This window comes from Zingiber officinale, chromosome 7A, assembly GCF_018446385.1.
Source record: "Zingiber officinale cultivar Zhangliang chromosome 7A, Zo_v1.1, whole genome shotgun sequence".
NCBI lineage: Eukaryota > Viridiplantae > Streptophyta > Magnoliopsida > Zingiberales > Zingiberaceae > Zingiber > Zingiber officinale.
This window is the reverse complement of record NC_055998.1, coordinates 32,091,141-32,101,417: the sequence shown is the minus strand read 5'-3', so window position 1 is coordinate 32,101,417 and position 10,277 is coordinate 32,091,141.

Below are 10,277 nucleotides of genomic sequence, written 5' to 3'. Positions count from 1 at the left end.
GAGAGGGGGTGAATCATGTGGTTTTCAAAAATTCTCTTCTCGTCGTTTTAAAATCAGAGTGTGAAATAGTGGAAAAAAACACAAAAAGCAGGCACGAGAGGAACACAAGCGGTTTACTTAGTTCGGAGCCTTCGGCGACTCCTACTCCAAGACCCAGGTCCCACGGACCTATCGATGGATAATTCACTATAAACCTCTTCCAGTACCTCTGGAAGAGGGAATCAAAGTACAAGGAAAGTTAGATCAAGTGCAACGTCCTACACTTGTCCTTTTGCAGTATTTAATTATATAAAAAAATTACCGACACTTTGGAGATCAAAGTGGGAGCGCTCGTGTCGATGTCGATCTACCGGTCGTGATCGGAAGTCCTTGAAGTAGTCGTCAGATGCAGTAGCCTTGTAGCAGAGTCGTAGTAGAAGCCTGGAGCAACCGGAAGTTCAATCGGATGCATGGTAGCTCGTATAGGTGTTGTTGTTTGAAGCTTGGTCGAGTCTGTCTTATATAGGTTGTGGAAGGCACCTTCCATAGCCATGAAAGGCACCTCCAATGAGGTAAGTTTGATCCCAAACATCTCTGCACTTATCCGCTGTGACACCAAAATTTTATCCTGTGGAAGGCGTCTTCTATGAACAGTACGAAGGCGCTTCACTGTTTGAAGACACCTTCGGACACTATTCATCTTATGGCAATTTTCTTCTTTTTGCCCTACAAAATAATGTTAGTCCAAAAATACCCTACAAAACAAGTATTAGGATAATTTAATAAAAATAAAGAGTAGTAATTAGTTATTGTCCGTCCAGGAACAGGAACTAGTCAAGGTCTTAGCTTAGGGATCCCAAATGGACCTAAACTGGACCAGCACCTACTGTCCCTTCAACCGTGATGCGTTCTCACTTAGTCACTCTCCTCCAGTGACTTACCTTAACTTACCAATTTTCCAGACATTCGGTCAGCCCGTTGACCTGTCTTGACTTCATGCCTGCTATCCGGTCGATCCGTCAACATAGTTTGACTTCGTACCAGCTATTTGGTCGACCTGTCAACCTAGCTAGATTTTGTACCAGCTATCCGGTCAGCCCGTCAACGTAGCTGGATTTCATACCAGTTATCCGGTCGGCCTGTCGACCTAGATGGATTTCGTACCAGTTATCCAGTCGGCTCGTTGACCTAGTTGGATTTCCTGCACACTCAATCAAGTGGTTAGATCACAACAAGGCCTAATTTAACTTACTTATCATTCATCAAAATCAGAGTTAGACCGTCAGTGTAAAACTGCGCCAATAGAGCTCACCCAAACCTAACTCTAGTCTTCTCCTCGAGCAAACTTCCTCCTCGATTTCTCATCCACAGGTGTACTCTTCCACAGCACCTTGTTCCTCGGATGCACCGAGCCTGTCAACTCGCTTCCCGTGTCATCCTTCTCGCTAGTTGTATTTTTCGCTAGACTTCTTATACTCCTAAATTCCTGCATACTCAAACGCAAGACATCAAAACCGCAAGACCTAATTTAACTCAATTGATCACATCAAAATCAACTCGAGGTACTTTTAATCTTTCCCTTTTTGATGTGCATCAAACCAAGTTAAGTTAGGGTAAACAAATAATAAATAATTTATGTTTTAAATTTAGCAATAATCATTAGAAATAATTTTTCAATAAGTACATGCAAAACATATCAAAATTTTGTAAAATTTTCCTCCCTTTTAAGTTAACCCATATTTTTTCCCCCTTTGATCACATTAAAAACATGTTAGGGAAAATAAAAACTAGTTAAAAAATAGTAAAACTATTTCAAGGGGTTTAAGATAGAATTTTCAGTTATATGTCATTTTATCAAAATTTATTTCCAAAAGTAATAATATTTTATCAATTAAACCATAGTTTTGGTAAAAATAATTTAAAAATTACTTTTGAGTTTTGACAAAATGTTAAAAAAAAAAATATTGTCAAACAGAAAAATTAGGATCAGGAACAAAATTTTCATGCATATACTATTTATATTTTCACTTGAAATAATATTTTTTGAGCAAAAATAATTATTTTTAAATTTAAATAATTCAAAATAGATTTAGATTTCTAAAAGTAATCTTTTTCAACATTCAAAATGTAATTTTACTTTGCCTAAAAATCAAGTGTTTCAAAATTTTTCTCCGGAAATATTTTTAACTTTAAAATTACCTTTTTTAATAAAAGATTAATAAAAAATTAGATAATTACCAAAAAAATCTCAAAATTTTATTCTAATATAAAACCTAATTCATCATCACAAAAAAAATTAAATAATTTTAATTCTAAAAGTCTGATTTTCATTAGAAAATTCATAAAAAATGATATAACTTTCAAAAACTTTTATATTAGTTGATAATGATTACATTTTTCTTAGAACAAAAATTTTGCACAAAACATGAAAAAGAGGCATGCAAAATAATTAATTTTGTAAGTTATTTTAAAAATTAATATAAATTAAATTTAAAGCATGCATAAAATTTAATTTTAATCATATATTTAGGAACCCAAAAAAAATCCTACCTATTGGATTTATCAAGTAATTTCTTGAAATATATTTTTTAATAATTTTTATAATTTGGCCCCTAAGATTTTGTAAATACCAATTCAACCCTCCATAATTTTAAAATTTAAAAAATTATAAAAAAAATAATTTAGGCATAAATAGTCCTTTTTCAATTTTTCTAGTTGATCTTTTAAATTTTCATCCTTAAGTTTTTTAAAATTTTCCTGTAGACATGCATAGTCTTGCTTTGACTTTTCATATTTTGTCCTCTTTTTACATAGACTTCTAGATAGCTTTTTTGTGAACTCATACAATTTTTCGAGAGGTAAGGAACGTACCTCACTTACTGTGTTGTTCTCATAGTCTGGTGATTCCCTTTCATCACTATTTTATTTCGACTTATCTATCCCTTTATCGATGCTCATTTTGGACAATGTCTTCAGGTAGATATTCAGCTATGAGCAATGTTCCAGCAATCTCCTCGGTCTTGAACTCTTATAAAGATGAATTGATATCCATTGAAGAGTCTAATTCTTCTTCTTTATGTTCTTCATGGAGTTCCATAAGCTTATCCTCGAGAGCTTTGCCGGATCTATATGAATCAATTCTGTTGAGTTCTTCAACAAGTAGTATGCTTACAAGGTGAAACCAGACCTTACCATTTGCCATAAGCTCATTGCACTACTTTTTGGTCCAATGGTTTCTTCAAGTTCTTCTCCATTCTTGTTCTTTGATGCATCAAAATCATATTGCATTATTAATAAAATATTAAAATATGTTTTAAAGAATACCTCAATATGGCATTTCCAAAACATGAAATCCCCTTCGAACACTGGTGGGTAGATTCTGAATTCGGCCATATCTTGTTTACTTTAGGCAACAGTTAGTCCTTTTAAAGCATCCTGACTTTATTACCAATTAAAGGTCTAAGTGTGGCCAACTAGAGGGGGTGAATAACCCTGAAAATAGGTTAAAAAATCTCTTGCTATTTGAAATAAGCATGGACACAATATTAATTAAGCACACAAATAATTAACATAAAAAATAATAACTAAAAGTAAGAAGACTAAGGAATTTACTTGGTTACAACCTAGGTGATTGTTAATTCAAGGTAGTTGAAAGCTCACTAAAGTCCTCCTTCATTGAAGGCGGAGAAGCCTCTTACACACTTTGAAAGCTCATAAATAGTTAGGAAGATTAGTACAATTATTGTTATTGAATTACTAGCTTCAGGGGGCTTTTTATAGCCTCCTTGAAAAAGTTACTGTTGAACTGAGGTGCCTCCAAAGATATCCAAGGTACTACTAGTGAGAATAATATTTTATTCATGAAGCAACAGTTACTCAACGGCTACTATTCATTGGAGGCGCCTCTAACCTCCTATGAGGGTGCCTCCAAGGGAGGCTTTAGGGCATCTCCATCAAAGCATGATGGTGCCTCCATCAAGGAATGAGGGTGCCACCATCAAAGCATGAGGGTGCCTCCATCTAGAGAATGAGGGTACCTCTAAATTTCTTCAGGTCAATAAGCTAACATCTAATCGGTTAACTCTTCTTTGCGCTTCTTAGGGTGATGTTCCGGTCATCCGGAATTGAGCTCACCCAAACCCAAATCTGGTCTTCTCCTCGAGCAGACTTTCTCCCTGGTTTCTAGTCCCACAAATATCACGCACATCATTCTCATCCACCGGTATACTCTTTCGCAATACCTCATCCCGTTGACTCGCTTCCCGTATCATCCTTCTCACTAACTGTATCTTTCGCTCAACTTCTTGTATTCCTAAATTTCTGTACACTCAGACATAAGGCATCAAAACTGTAGGACCTAACTTAACTCAATTGACTACATCAAAACCAACCCGGGGTACTTATAGGTGTAGGATCAAAAAGATGCTAGAGGGGGTGAATAGCGTTCTTTTCTTTTTTGGAAGTCATGAGAATACACAGTGAAAAATAAAACAATCGCTAACTCAAGTTTCTTTTATTTGGTTCGGAGCTTTTGACGACTCCTATTCTAAAGCCCGTACTCACTGAGTGCTTTACGTGGGCAATCACTATAATCATAAAATTATTACAAAATCAAGTACAATGTCGTAATTAAATTATACCAATAATAGAAGAATGAAAACTTGATCGTTGGTTGTTGGAGCAGCTTTTTGATATCCCTGAGACCTTTTTGAAGTAACGTGCGAGTATAAAAGTCATAGCTAGTTGTGTTCTAAAGTTGCTAGTTGAAGTTGCTTATATAGGCTATTCTGGGCGCCTAGAGCACTTCTCCAGGTGCCTAGACTGCTGATGTGGCCGCACCTCGTCAAAACTTGATCCTCGAAGTTTTATCCACCAATGGGTGCTTGGATCACCTTTGAAAGCTTGGAACTTGATGTATAATGGCTAATCTGGATGTGCCAACTCAGCAAGTCATCTCCAGGTTCGACCCATTCCTAGTGTCTAGAGAAACTCTGAGTGCCCAGACCTCCAAGCACCTAGAAGCAATTCGGACACCTAGAACCTGAGTTTTCCAGCTTTTTCCCTGCATTAAAATGTTAGTAAAAATATCCTACAACACAAAGTTAGCATAGGATAAATAAATAAATTAATTATTAATTAGATCCTATCTTTCTAAGATCAGGATCTAGCCATGGTCTCAGCTTAGACTTTCAAAAAAGCTCTAAGCTGGACCAGCACCTACAACCCCAACTGGGACTTGTCCTCACTGGATCTCTCTCCTCTAGTAACTTACCTCACTTACCATTTGCAGTCACTTGACTTGTCTCTTGACCCACCAGGTCTTCCTGCCAATTGTCAGGTCTATAAACCTAACTGGACTTTGGCCAACTATCAAATCTCGTAGACTAGCTAAACTTCCTGCTTGATATTAGTCACTCATTGACCTATCTGGACTTTATGCCAGTTATCAAGTCCTCAAACCTAACTGGGCTTCAGCTTGATGTCAAGTCAACTAGACCCATCAATTCCTACATGCTTAGTAATAAGGTTAGATCTCATAACATCTAACTTTAAAATATTTATCATTCATTAAAGTCTAAGTTTGATCATTGGTGCTAACCGCACCAACAATAGGTTCATCTTAAAGGTTTTTGAAATAACTTAGGTATGAAAGAGAGGGAATGAAAGATTTCAAGTATTAGTGAATTAAGTTAAGATGAGGTAGAGTTTTTGAGAAAATGGAAGGTAGAAAACCTCCATTACAATGTTGGCAAATAAAATTTAAGGAGACTTTTTTATGTATATCAAATGGGGAGAATGAAGAGTTTAACTTAGGCGACCTACATTTAGTCTTTGTTTTGGAATAAAAGTAGAGCATTAAGTTAATGAGTTATCATAACTTAAATATATTATCAAATATAAAAAGAGAGATTATTGGTACAATTGATCTCTGATCAAGGTTGACCAGATTGACCTAACTCAGTTAACCAAACTTGAATTTAATTTTATTTTTATAATCCAAGTATCTAGTTTTTTGAACCGACTAAGTCTTGGAAGTGATCAATTTGGCCTCACAGAAGCTCCCACTAGTCACCTCACCAGCTACTTGGATAAATTTGAAAACACACATGGCTCTACTGGAAAAAAAAATATCCTACAGTGGAATGTAATTGGGAATTGAACCATGGGTGCTTGGTTAATATGCCAAATGCCTTACCTCTATAGCATTGCACAGGGGGTAGTTTAGTTTTGATATTTTATCAATATATTTATTGATGAGAGTGAGATGTTCAAGTGAAGGGAGAGATTATTAGCGAGGAAGATTATCAATACAATTGACCTTGGGTCAAATTAACTAAGATCAACTTGGATGTGGATATATAGTTGAGTGAAGGATCTAATTGGTCAATGTTAATTGAATACTTAATAATGGAGAAGTCTAAGTGAGTCATAGTTAATCAAACACTTAGAAGTTAGAAGTCTAATAGATAGTTGACAAAGGCAAACTCTAAGTGGATCATGAATGACTGGACACTTGGTATGAGAAGTGAAGTACAAGTGGGCTAAGGAGGATCAAACACTTAGTAATGAGGGAAGTCCAAACAAGTCAAGAAAGACCAAATTTTGATAGTGGTGAAGTTTTGACATATTAAGGTTGATCGGATGCTAGGCAATGGTGGAGTCTTGATAAGTTAATATTAACCGGATACTAGGTAATAAGAAGTTTCAATAGGTCAAGGTTGATTAAATGTTGAGTGAAAAAAGTCTTGATATGTTGAGATTAATCAGATAGAATATAAGGCAAAAATTTAGCCTCGGTAGGGTTGAAATAGAGGTATTAGTCTATTGCTATGGAGTAACAAATCCTAAACCTCAAATTTAGAATTTGAGAGGGTTTAAGAGAGTTTATTGCAATATCAATCGATTGATGGATTTGACTAATCGACTTATAGGTACATTGGTAAGTTGATATGTTTGAGAAATCAACTGATGGAACTGTAGCAGCAAATAGATTATTTGAATAACTATCTTGCAAGTGTAATAGTTGAATTCAGTAGAGAAATTGACTTATGGTGATGAGCAATTGACTGTTGGGAGATTGTTGGTGCAATCATTCCCTAGGTCAAGGTTGACCAGTTTTACTAAGCTCAAGTGAAGTCGAGTTTGAGTTTTGATGTTTGTTTAAGTTAGGCTAACACATATTATCCCAATTGCAACTTCATCCTATGCTCGAAGCATGAATGCAGATTTCTAACTTAAACCCAACATTTTCTCCTCCTTTGACACACATCAAATACTCTTCCCCTTAAGAGTCAATTTTGTCAAAGGAACATAATGAAAGTCTTATCGCTTTCATTGTATCATATGATTACCCTTGAGTATATATCGCATGCTCAACCTTGAGCTTATATCATATGCTCACCCTAGAGCATTCATACATCTACAATGAAGATTTCTAATCTTCCATTGTTTCCAATGCTCATCCTCGAGCATTCATAACAATGAAGGTTCTCAGCCTTCCATTATTTCCTTGTCAACAAAAATAAAGTTAAACCATATTTTTTAAAAGAGAGCTCCCCCTCAAAACATGCATCAAACTTCTATCATTTCACCAATAATGACTTGAAATTCCTAAACATTTAGGAAACCTAAAATTTAAAGTTTTCAAATTTAAAATTCAACTTTAAAATTAAATCTTCTCCTAAACTCCAAGTTAGTCTTGTTTAACCATTCATTTCTTGTTATCATCAAGAAACATGCCCTTGGATACTTATAAATGCATTTTAGAGGGTTAGGGATGGTTAACATAACTAAACGAGGCTTAATGGACTGAAATCATACCATTTTAGCCAAAATCAATATTTTTAATCAATTGAAGTTAGGTTTTAATCTATTGAAGCCATCTTAATTGATCATCTGATCGATTCAGGTGATGCTTAATTGATCATTTGATCGATTCCGTAAGCTTTTGTGCTTACAGAAATGGCTTTTAATCGATTCACGCCTAGGTGAATCGATTGCTTGATCGATTAACATTTCTGAATTTTTCTGATTTCAAATTCAAACATAATTTCAAAAATTCCAAAATAATTCTATGATTTTCTATAAATCATGAAATTTTACGTAGGAATTATTTATGTCATATACTATCAATAAAAAATAGTTTTCTATAAAAATAATCTCTATTTTTAAATATTGACACAAAATTAGAAATCATTGAAAAACTTCAATGTTTCACTCTATTTTGTGTCTAAACAATCAATGATGACTCCTATCAAAAGATAGACTTCACTAAGGTTTTCCAAAGTGATTTTAAAATGATTTTCAAAATATAATTTCCAATCATGCTCCTTGGGCTAAATGCACATGACTTGTACATGTACACTAGCTTTCCTAGTAATTGGAGTTCACATAATCTATTGTTTAGATGAAATTAAAACTCTAAAAAGATGCACTAAATCAATACCTTAAGTTTGTTCATCCTCCTACATCTCACTTATATCTAATGTGTCTCAAAAACATATACAAGTCAAATCTATGGTTCTTGTGAGGTGTACAATAGGTTTTTCCTAAAAACTAAGGGATCATGCATATCTCTTAGGCATTTAAATTTTGATCATCCAACCTAGGATGTCAATTGATGTTATTATCCTTAATTACAAGAAATTTTAAAATAATGCATGAAAATGATTATGACATACATCAAATGCATATTTTTCAAAAGAAAAACTATCATGAATAATGATGTATGTATGGCATGCTATATAATATTATTTTTCATAAACATATATGAATGTTAAATATGATATCATGGCATATGATGGACACACAATCATGGAACATTTTATTTTTCCAAAGAGTAAACATTAATCCTTCATTTTCAAGGTGTAATGTTACCTTAAAAATACTCTAAAGTGTCAACTTCATGAAGGTTGGGTTTCCAATTAGAGTTGACACTTTCTAAACTCATCTAGGGTGTACAGAAAATACTCTTAGGAATCCAAAATCTATTTGTGCTCCCCTGGTTTTCTAGGTATTCACTAGGGATAACTTCTCTTGATATCTTCTTGATGAGCTTCCTAGGTTTCTTAGAAGTCTTGGTCATACTAGTCTCCTCTGTTGGTTGCTACTCGGAAAACCTAGAGGTTCCACTGTACAAAAATTTTATACAAAGGTCTGAACCTTTTCCTAGCTACCATGTGTTCTTTTAAATTAAATTTTGGATTGCCTGCGGAACTTAACACGTTTGATCCAAAACTTAATCTATTCGTTCTTTTAGGTTTTGACTTGGGTCTCCTGCGAAACTTAACACGTTCGAACCAAATCACCTTAAGTTATTAATTCCATTAAATATTAATTTCCATAATTGGTTCCCAGTACTGACGTGGCGAGGCACATGGCCTTCTTGGATATGGGAGCAACCACCACCGACTAGACAACACCTTTTATGGAAAGCTAATATTTAATTTCCTAAAATAACTTTAGGTTAACCGAAAAGAACAATCAAATCACAAGAAAAAAAAAACAAAAGAACACAACATCGAAAAACATATTCGAAATACTAGAATCGCATGTCTCTTGTATTTGGTATTATTTCCAAAAATAACTAGTATGATGCAGAAAGAAAAATTACTAGTTATACCTTTTAGAAAGACCTCTTGATCTTCTACCGTATTCTTCTTCTAACCTCGGACGTTATGTGGGCAACAATCTTCCGAGATGAGAAACCACCAAAGCACCTTCTTTTCCTTTCTTCAAATTTCGGCCAAGCACAAAGCTTCCAAAAGATGAAGATCTTTTCCACCAACCAAGCTCCAAGGGATGTAAGCTTTCTCTCCTTCTTCCTCAAGCTAGATCCGGCCACCAATTAAAACTCCATGAGCATGAAGAGGTTCGGCCACAAAGAGAAGAAGAAGAGAAGAAGAAAGGGCCGGCCACACCACCAAGGAAAAGAGGGAGAAAAATAGAATAGAGTCCTTCCCCTTGAAGCCTCCTCTACCCCCTCTTTTATAATCCTTGGTCTTGGCAAATAAGGAAAATTTAATAAAAACTTCCTTAATTCTTTGCCATGAAAAGGAAAATTTTATTTAATTAAAAATAATTTTTCTTCTCCAATTTATTTGGCCGGCCACACCATAAAATTTCCAAGCAAATAAAATTTTAAATACAAATTAAAACTTCCTTATTTGCTTCCGGAAATTTATAAAATTTCTCCAATAATTTTTATCCCTTCATGATTGGTTTATAAAAAGGAAATTTAATAAATTAAAATCTTTCTTTTAAACATGTGGATAAAAAGAAAGTTATCTCTAAAAATT